A 10,771-nucleotide genomic window follows, 5' to 3' on the forward strand; every position below is an offset into this window, starting at 1 on the left:
CATCGAGTCGGCTTGGCCCAATCCCCACTTCACCGGTTGATCACATCAGTGTGTCAGCGTGGCCGGAAGAGAAAATGCTGGAAAATCTCAGTAGGTCCGGCAGCATCTGTAGGGAGAGAAAAGACCTAACCTTTCGAGTCCAATGAATATTTGTCAAAGCCGAGTCATTGGTCTCGAAACGTTAACTCTTTTCTCTCCCTGCAGATGCTGCTCGACTTGCTGAGATTTTCCAGCACTTTCTCTTTCGTTTCAGATTCCAGCATCCGCAGGAATTTGCTGTTACCCATGTTTTTCCCAGTGTGGCCGAGTGTTCAGGTCGCAGACTTTTCTGAAGGCGTGTGTTCGAATCCCACCCCTAATATTGACTTATCCTCCGTGAGGCTCCATCCAAACCCGCGGGACCTCTCACCTGGAAACACAAGGGGAGCAGATACAGAGAAACAGCGACCACCTGCAAGTTCCACTCCGAGACACATACCATCCTGGGAAATATATCACCCTTTCTGTGGCTGGTTCACAATCCCGGAACTCCCTCCCTAACAGCACTGTGTGTGTACATACACCACATGGACTTGCAGTGGCTCAAGATTCACTTCACCGCCAAATTCTTAAGGGTAATTAATTTTGGACAATAAATGTTGACGGATTCAGCGACACCCACATCCCGTCAAATAACTTTTAAAATATTTTGGAAACCGAGTCCCCTGAACTCAGCTCAGAATGTTCACAAATCACAAAGCAAATTACTTCAAATGCTGAAAATCATAAATAATAAACACAGGAAATGCTGGAAACGCTCAGAAATGAAACATCATCTGTGGGGAGAAAACTGGAAGCAGCGTTCCAGCTCTGTGATTGGATCATTTCCTTCTCTCTCAATGTGAAATCCTGGACTCAGCTGATAAACAGCAAGATGCCAATCACCAGTCATCAGTATCAGAAACAATGAACCTTTAGGATAGCGAGGCCGAGCGGTCTGAGGAGATGGGTTTAGGTTTCAGTCTCTTCGAGGATGCGGGTGGAAGTCCAAGCGCTGCCAACATTTGTAGGAAAAGCGGCTAAGGTGGGAAATGGAAATAAAAGTGAACGATATTGCAAAACTCTTGCTCTTATCCCAAAAGATCTTTCCGTTACTGACATTGTTGTGTCCTGTGTAAGTCGAGCTGAACTGATTTGGTGCCGCTTGCTCTCACCTTGCAGCCCGTCAGTCTCCGTATTCCAGGGACCATTTATGACATCATCAAAAACACCCTCCCCTGCTCTCCCCATTCACCAGACTGAAGGGACAATCCCCTCCGCACCGCTGCTCCACCGCCAATATCCGCTCACTTTCTCTCTGCAACTTTCTTTGCAAGTGCAGGAGATGCAACTCCTGCCTTTTTACCTCCTGCCTCCTCATTATCCAAGGGCCCAAAACACTCATCCCAAGTGAACCAGTGAGACACTTGTGCTTTTCAGTTTAAGCTCCTGTATTTGCTGCCACAATTTGGTCTCATCGACTTCAACAGGTCAAATAACAGTCTGTGACCGCTTTGAGAAATCTCTGTCAATCCACAATCCTGACTCTGAGCTTCCTGCCACTTGTCATTTCAATTCTCCACCTGCCCACTCTCACCTTTCTCTCCTTGGTCATCCGTGTTCCAGTATAGATTAACGGAAACTCGAGTAAAACCACCTCAACATTTAAGTAGCCCCCCACAGAATTCCGTCCTCAACATCGAGCTCAGTAATTTTAGATTATAAAATCTCTCTCCATTTTGTTTGGAGTGTGTCTTGCCCGTCCGTTTGTTTGTCTTTTGCTTCTAATTGCATTCATTCATTTTGCACTTGGACGGCGGAGAGACAGCTGGTGATTTTTCTAGAATGAATTGTAGAGCTCAAGGCTCAGACAGCTGAAGACGCGGCCACCATTGATGGAACAATGAAAAGTGCAAATGAGCAAGAGGACAAGGAAAGAGAAAGGTCTGGGAATGGAATCGAAACTCCAGTCTGGTAAGTGAGAAAGCTCTCCCTGAACCACTAATGTTCACACGGCCTCTCATTCCATGTGTCCAGTCGGAAACCTGTCTGAAGGAATATGCAGTCTGACAGAGCGCCTGTGATAATCCTCCACTGTCAGATCTAAAGCTGTAACATGAGCTGCTCATTACAGCTGAGATAAACGTGTTGGTGTGAGCATTCAGTGGTGTCGATTCACATCATCCTTGTTTGGAGCTGCCTGTGAGGAACAAACTGCCCGCGGGTATATTTGTCTGAGGAGGGAACAGACTGACTCTGGTCAGCAGCTTACAAATATTTTTTGCTCAGATGGGAAAGCGGAGAGTGACTGGAGTCACTTTTCAGACGGAAGTTCGGGACGGCAGTTACACTTATCTCGGAACATTGATAAACCTGTTACTGATTTCTTCAAATCGAAAATCCGACTCTGATGGGATTCGAACCCACAACCTTTGAATGTCTCATCACGTCAGCGACTAGAAGTCCAACGCGCTATCCGTTGCGCCACAGAGCCACACCTGCAGCGCTTTCCCCTCCCCATATGAGGATTTCTGTAGTTGTCCAACAGGCAGTTCAAAAGTTCAGTAATTCGCACAGTGACGACATTTCAAAACTACTTCATTGCCTGGAAATGTTTTGGGCCGCCCTATGGTTGTAAAAAAGCGCGACAGAAATTCTACTAAAACTCCGGAAGGACACAGCCAGGTTGGTGCAATGGGAGGACATGCAGCAGACAAGGAATGAAGTGATTTATTTTTGTAGGAAGAACAGAAGAGAACAATATAAAATAAAGTGTCTATTTACAAGAAAGAGTGCAGGAACAGCGGGACATGTGTACAAATCATTGAAGGTGACAGGGCAGGCTGTAAGAGTCGTTTATAAATCAAAGAGTGTCATGACTTTATTAATAGCGGCACAGAGTACAAGATGACAGAGGGGTCATCTCTCCCTTTTCAGCTCCTGACTGCAGAGGCTTTTCTTGTGAAACCGTTTGTTGGAAAACCTCTTTCCCTGGAGGGAGGCGGGAGTTTGGAACTCGCTGCCTGAAAGGCTGGTGGAGCAGAGACCCTCATAATATCTAAGAAGTGTTTAGATGGGCAATTGCGATCTCAGGGTACACGAGGCGATGTTCCAAGTGCTGGGGAATGGGATGAGAATGGTTCGGTGGTTGTTTTTGACCGGCACAGATGCGATGGGCTGAAGGGCCATTTCTCTGCTGTCTGATTCGATGACTTTATGAATGAAATGCAACATGTGTTTGCAGCTGTCTATGTTTATATCCTGTTGTATTCACAGGAACAAACAAACTGGGCTGGTCGTTGAGCACCTCGAGACTGTTCTGCCCTACATTTAGATTGAGTAAGGGCTCCGTGTATTTTAACTCCAGCTCCCTGACAGGATTTCAGAAACCCTCCACAAACGGCAGTCCTATCGATTAATAAAGGTCCCAGAGATGGATAATCAGTGAAAATCACAGCCAGAGAGACCTGCAATAACCCTCAGTGCAGGAAAGACAACTCATTGTCCTTTGGCCCAACAGGAAAATACTGCGGATGCTGCAAATCTGGAACAAAGACAGAAAATGCTGCAAATATTCAGCTGATCCGGCAGCTTCTGTGGACGGTGGAATAGGTCGTTCCATTGAAAGGTCAGGACCTGAAATGTTAACTATTTCTCTTGTCAGTGATACCACGGAACCGTAAAATATTTCAAGCATTCCGGTTTGTTCAGCTAAACATCCTCACACTCTGTAGCTTAGATCAATCCCAGCAGAGTGTCACTGCGTTTGACCTGATCTGTGTGATTGAACACTTCCTCCATAAAGTCACAGGGTCATAGATGTTTACAGCATGGAAACAGGTCCTTCGGCCCAGCTTGTCCATGGTGCCCAGTTTCTATCACCATGTTAGTCCCACTTGCCCATATTTGATCCATGTCGCTCTATATCCACCCTGCCCAGGTAAATATCTCATTGTATTTTACAGGAAAACATTGTACCGATTCTACACTGCCTCTGGCAGCCCATTTCGGATGCTCACCACCATCCGCGTGAAAGCAAATCCTCTCTGGTCTCTTTGGCATCTCTCCCCTCTCACCTTAAACCTATGCCCTTTAGGCTCCTCTACCTTTGGGAAAATATGTTGACTATCTGCCTGATCTATGCTCCTCATTGTTTTATAGACCTCTATCAGTTCACCTCGAAGCCTCCGACGCTCCAGGGGAAAAATCCAAGCCTGTCCAGTCTCTCCTTATAACCCAGGGGACCAAGTCCTGGTAGCAGCCTCGTAAATCTCTTCGGGACTCTTTCTAGTTTACCAATATACTTCCCATAATAGGGTGACTAGAACTGAACATAGTATTTCGTGTGTGCCCTTACCAAAGTATTGTACAGCGTCAATATTCAATATCCTGACCAATAAAACCGAGCCTGCTGAATGGCTTCTTCACCACCCTGTCCACCTGCGACTTTACCTACAAGGCGCTCCGAACTTGTACCCCTAGATCTCGTTGTTCTGTAATTCTCCACAAAGAATACAACAGCGCAAAATCTGTCTTTCTTCCAGAATTGCAGGTTTAAATTGTCCTTCACTTTCCAGTGGATAATTTACAGACATTTTAACACAAGGACTGAATTCAGTCCAATGGTAAATGCTTTCGACTAGAAATCAGCTGGATTTTTCCCTTTGACTTCAGTCCTGCTCCCAGAGAATCTGTTCAGTAGTTAAAATAACGTTTTCTTTTGAATCCTTTATTTCCACCGAATGTTGACGCTGAAATTCCTCACAGTTCTCTCCATTGTTATCTACTCTGCAGGTATTGACTGCACCGTCTATTTGAGACATGCTCACAGGGCTATGATAGAGGCTTTCTTTCAGGTTTTAGGCCTCTTTTGGTCATTAAACAAAAACTGGATATCTGCAGAGGAACTCGGAATACCAAACCTCTCTTCCCAGGATGAACTTAGTCAGGGGACAAAATGTTGTTTGAATACAGAATAATAGGTTTGAGGATTTGGGGTGAGATTCCTGGAGTTTTGGGAAGAGAGCGATGTTGTGGAGCAATGTGATAATAGCAGGATACGAGTTTGGGATATTACCCAGTCTGTGTGGGGGGCTGGGGGAAGGAAATTGTCTTGCCTGCCCACTCAAGCTGAATGTTGGGGTTGAGGTGGTGATCAGATTCCGTACGGAGGGTGAAATCCTTTCACTGAATTTCACATTTACAGCTCAGGTCCTCGAGGAATCGCTCCTGTATTCCCAGGAGGCGGTGGTCTCATTCTTTAAGCAAAAAACTTCAATCCAGGACCGGTTTGTCAATAAGAACACGCTGGAGGATTGGGATGTTAGAAACTGTTCAGCACTGATTCACTTTATTCATTGTTGTGTCCTGGAATAAACAAGTGGATTGTAGCTGTCCATTAAAAAAACAAATAGAATTCGGACGTTTCTGGCCAGTAACTTCACAATGTCCACTATTACACCACTCAGCATCCTCGGCTGCATCACATCTCGTCCACATGACATGTGAACATTACCTACAGCCAGTCGTTCTCGTTCCTCTTTCACATAAGTTTGAGACAAAAGAAAACATTTACGAATGGTCGATGAGGACAGTGAGCACTTTTATTGAAGGGAGTTTAAAGAAACCTTTGTGATAAAGAAGTAGGATTAGGGAAATGAAAGTAACAATAAGTGGAATGAAGGCGCGGGTTGTTCCTGGACTGACTGCAGAATTTGATGTTTATTTATTCAATAGAGATTTCAGGCCAATTGTATTTGATGTCATTAAGGAGATTAACATTGAAGGAAGCATGTCGTTGTCTATAATGTGTCATTACCTCCTTTTATCAAAATTGCTTTGATAGATGGGATTCAGAGAATTGGAGTCATATGGCATTCCTGTGGATTGTTAGATCCTTGCGAGGGTTCAAACAAATCCTTTGGAAAACCGCCAAGACCGAGGAGATTGTGCAGTGGAGATTGACTGGAGTGGTATCACTGGTGAAGAGTGTGCGTCCGGAAGATGTATTCCCAATATTGCAAACCAGGCTGCACATTCAGAACCTTCTTACCAACTTCTCATCGATGAAAAGGATGCACTGGTGAAAATCTTCCATGAATCCTTAAATTCTGGAAAATCGCAGCGTGTTTACTTCAGACAGGCATCATAATGAGCGCAGGCTGGTAGTGCCGGAGAGCCTGTTCCTGTGCTGTACTGTTCTTTATGGAAAACTGCCAACATAACACCCTTATTCGAAAAGGGAGGGAGACAGAAACAGATAACTAAATGCTAGTTAGCATAATATCTGTCATGTGGAAACTGTTAGAGTACATTATTTTTGCAGAATAAAGGGATTAAGGGTTATGGTGTTCGGGCCGGAAAGTGGAGCTGAGTCCACAAAAGATCAGCCATGATCTCATTGAATGGTGGAGCAGGCTCGAGGGGCCAGATGGCCTACTCCTGCTCCTAGTTCTTATGTTCTTATTATAAAGGATATAATAGCAGAACATTTAGCAATATATAACATAATGAAACAGATTCAGCATGGCTTCAAGAAGGGCACATCATGCATGACAATCTTTTCGAATTATTTGAAGTGGTAATGATCAGGATAAATAAAGGGGAATCCTGCCTCCAGCTGCCTCCCTACCTCCAGTTCCCTCCATCTGTTCCTCTCACAATATCCCCCATTGTGTCACTCACCTCCTTTCCCCCCCTCTCACCCTTCCTCGCTTTTCCTATCCGCCCTCTATCTCTAATCTATTTCCCTTTCTCTGGGATCTGCCTTGTCTCCAGGATCCCACTGACCCAGGGTTCGGGGACTCTCAGGCCGGCCAGGGCTCTTTAACCGGCTCCATTCACAGGAAAAGTGACTTCAGTTTGCACAATACCATCCGCTCTCTCTGAAATCCCCAAACTGAAATTCAGACTCACCGGGAAGGTGAAGACTGCGAGGGCAGCACGGTGGTACAGTGGTTAGCACTACTGCCTCGCGGCGACGAGGTCCCAGATTCGATCCCAGCTCTGGGCCACTGTCCGTGAGGAGTTTGCACATTCTCCCGTGTTTGCGTGGGTTCCGTCCCCAGAATCCAAAGATGTGCAAACCAGGTGGATTGGCCACGCTAAATTGCCACTTAATTGGGAAAAATGATTTGGTTACTCTAAATTCTTTTAAAAGAAGGTGAAGACTGCGGGTCCCGCTCCTGCTGTTTAATACAGATCACTATAACTGGGCACAGTGAGCAGAAAGAAATTCATGTTGTTTGCATGCATTTCACTCCAATTTAAAACGCCCCTGAATGAAAGTGTCTGTGTCACACGGCTCCCGTTCAGTCAGGAGATGGCACCAGTCCGCAATAAATGTATTTATGCAATTTATTTCTGATGTTCTGAGTGTCATTACATAGGACTCTTACTCTGATCTGAGACCTTACCTTGTCCTTGTGTCCTGGTGCTGCTCTTTTCATCCTGTTTCAGTAATAACTATTTACTGGTATTAATTATGTAACTTACTTAGTGATTTATTTATTCAGCCACTAGGAGTGTTTTAAGCTCATTCTGTAAACGGAACTTTGCGTGGCTCGTATTCTGGCCCGTTTAACCCACCTATTTACTCTTGTTTCAGACTGAGAACTCAGTTATTAATGTTGAAGATTGTTGTTTATTTAAACCATGTTTCCACGCAAAACAAATTGATGCTGGTTATTAGATAAGAAACCCATGGGTGATGAGAACAGTTGGTGAATATTATATGAGGAGTGTCCCCTCCTTTTCCGTCCTGACATGCGATATTTAATTAAATAATTCACCACTGTGATGGCCAGGAACTGAAGCTGGGTCAAATGCTGGGACAGTCCCCACTATACCACCACCTGTCCCCGGGTAATGTCACCCCCTCGGAATTTACAGAACGAATACACAAACAATGAAGCGGGGGAATGTTTGAAATCAGAGATTGGATATTCTTGTAACCAATAGGGCTGTAATGGGAATCTTTCATTTTCCGATAGATCGGGATGAGCTGGGTCGCTCAGTCAGAAATCAGATATCTGGGGATTTAAATGTGATTACTACAATGATAAGATTTAACCATGTTAATGTTATTTTGCTCCAATTGAAACGTGTCACGAATACATCGTTACCTTGTTGCACAACTTGCTTTCAGCCAGGAGATGGCAGCAGTGCGCAATAGTTTGGGTCTCCTGATTGTGTCCACAGATCTAGATAGGAATGGAGCTGCTGCTTCCCGGGAGCTGCCAAGCAAGAGGCACAGATATTGACCAACTGCACCCGCTCCAAATAGATTCCCCTAATTACTGAACAAAACAAAAACAAGCAGAAATCATATTTTCAGAAACTATGACAGTGTCTCTGAAAACAACACACCAACACCTCTGAAAGAATCGATTTGCTGTAACTAATTCAAGATGAACCGTTTCAATGTCAGCCGTAATTCCTTACCAGTTCTCAGACAGGCAGATTCACTTTTCAAGGTCCGGCTCAATAAAATCAATCACAGGCCCATGATCTGCTTTCCTCCTGTTCTCAGACACATCCACTTTCTACAAGGGCGCACTAACTGGTTTTCAGAGTGAGAGTCAGACTGCAGTCACCTCGTTCTCTCTCGATCCCTTTATCTCAGAGCCATCTCACAACCAGCAATGGAACTTCTCACAGAGCCAAGAATGGAATAGTTTGTCGATTCTTCCACTGATTCAGGACCGTCCATCACCAGGACGGATTCGTCCAAAAGAGTTGGGATGAGATGGGGCTGAGTTTCACTGTGTATCCAATCAGTCCCCGGAGAAGCACAAAAACAGTGAGTGAGGGAGAGAGAAAGAAACAAAGAAACAGATAGAGAGATAAAATATGTTCCATTTCTACCACGATCTTTTTTCCCAGAAATACATTCACCTGAATGAAACCGAACCACGTTTCCATTCGCTGCCGTTGCTGCTTCTCCTTCCAAACGTTGCAGGAAACGTTATTCTTTATTGATTGTTGTTTTGAGTGCGAGATTCTTTATATTTCGTTCAGTTTCCCAAAAAATGTTAAATATCTGACTAAACTCGATATAGGTTCAAACCGTTCATTTACAAACATTCCGATTCATTCCCGACTCAACGGCTGGCGCGGGGAATTCAAAAAACATCGCGAATCACAGTCGATGTGAGCAGAGCTCGAACCTGCGCGGGGAAACCCCAATGGATTTCAATCCCAACGCCTTAACCACTCGGCCATCGCAACTGGGTCCAGTGAGTCATTCATTAATAATTTGGTCGATGGAATACATTCTAAAACCAGCCTGGAATCACTCCAGGAAGTTGTTATATTCAAACGATCAACGGGGCCCCGTGGTTTACGTGAGGAGGGGTTGAATCTTCGTGGAAAATGGCCATTGGATTTGGAGAGAAGCCTTGAGAGAATCGAAAACCTCAGCTCCCTAAACGCACAATTCCACTGATTGGAAATCTATTAGAAATTCAAATGGAACAGGACCACACTTTCCATTCTGGAAGAAATTTAAAATTATGAAATCTAGAAATTACAGCACAGAAGGAGACCTGTGCAGGCCGAATGGTCACATGATGACCTGATGACGCATCTAACATGATCACGTGTCTGGATTCCGGCAGTTCCCCGGATCGCGGTCAGAGCACAAGCCAGGAGGACCTGCTCAATTATTAAATCAGTTATTTTTTATTACAACTCCTTGGTTGCCAGTCATTGAGAGAGCAGCATTTCTACATGGTGTCAGGAGTGGGCAGTATGGCAGAAGGACACCACCGCATCAACCTCCTTGTATCATAGAATCGTAGAATATCCAGCTCAGAAGTAGGCCATTCGGCCCAACCAGTCAGCACTGACACTCCGAATGAGCACCGCAGCAACTCTCTTCCAGAAGAGGTTTAAGAGATAGTGCAGCACCAGCCCGGCTAGCTCAGTCGGTGGAGCATGGGATCCTTAATCCTAGGGTCGTGGGCGCTTCCATGAAAATATTGACGCTGAATGAATTGTATTCATAACAGGAACACAAGGTTATGTCGCTGGACTGGGAATCCAGAGGCCTGAACTCACCTTTCGTGACAACATTTAATAACTCTGGAAATTAAATTTCGTCTCAGTAATGGCCGAGTAAGGTTCTGCTTCAGACGGATCATATTTCCACAACTGGGAACACATTTACACAACAGGTAATGATTTGTCACAACCACAGTGAAGATCTGTCACCGGCAGAGTCACGGTTCCACGACAGAGAGAGCAGTGACACAGCAGGGAGCTCCGTTACACAGCAGAGAGCACAGTTACACATCAGAAAGCTCAGTTACACAGCAGAGAGCACAGTTACACATCAGAAAGCTCAGTTACACAGCAGAGAGCACAGTTACACAGCAGAAAGCACGGTTACACAGCAGAGAGCTCAATTACACAGTAGAGAGTTCAGTTCCACAGCAGAGAGCTCAGTTACACAGCAGAGAGTTCAGTTACACAGCAGAGAGCTCAGTTACACAGCAGAGAGCTCAGTTACATAGCAGAGAGAACAGTTACACAGCAGAGAGCACAGTTACACAGCAGAGAGCTCAGTTACATAGCAGAGAGCACAGTTACACAGCAGAGAGCACGGTTACACAGCAGAGTGCACAGTTACACAGCAGAGAGCACAGTTACACAGCAGAGAGCACAGTAAGACAGCAGAGAGCTCAGTTACATAGCAGAGGCACAGTGACACAGCAGACAGCACAGTTACACAGCATAGAGCACAGTTACACAG

The 10,771-nt window shown here is 45.1% G+C and overlaps 1 non-coding gene across 1 annotated transcript; it reads right to left on the reverse strand.

The window, feature by feature from the left end:
- Positions 1 to 2,420: 2,420 nt before the first annotated feature.
- Positions 2,421 to 2,512, reverse strand: trnar-ucu (transfer RNA arginine (anticodon UCU)). The gene is given in 2 exon segments: positions 2,421 to 2,456; positions 2,476 to 2,512. It is a non-coding gene; the product is annotated as a tRNA-Arg (tRNA).
- Between the last annotated feature and the right edge of the window lie 8,259 nt (positions 2,513 to 10,771).

Source organism: Scyliorhinus torazame, chromosome 24 (assembly GCF_047496885.1).
Source record: "Scyliorhinus torazame isolate Kashiwa2021f chromosome 24, sScyTor2.1, whole genome shotgun sequence".
NCBI lineage: Eukaryota > Metazoa > Chordata > Chondrichthyes > Carcharhiniformes > Scyliorhinidae > Scyliorhinus > Scyliorhinus torazame.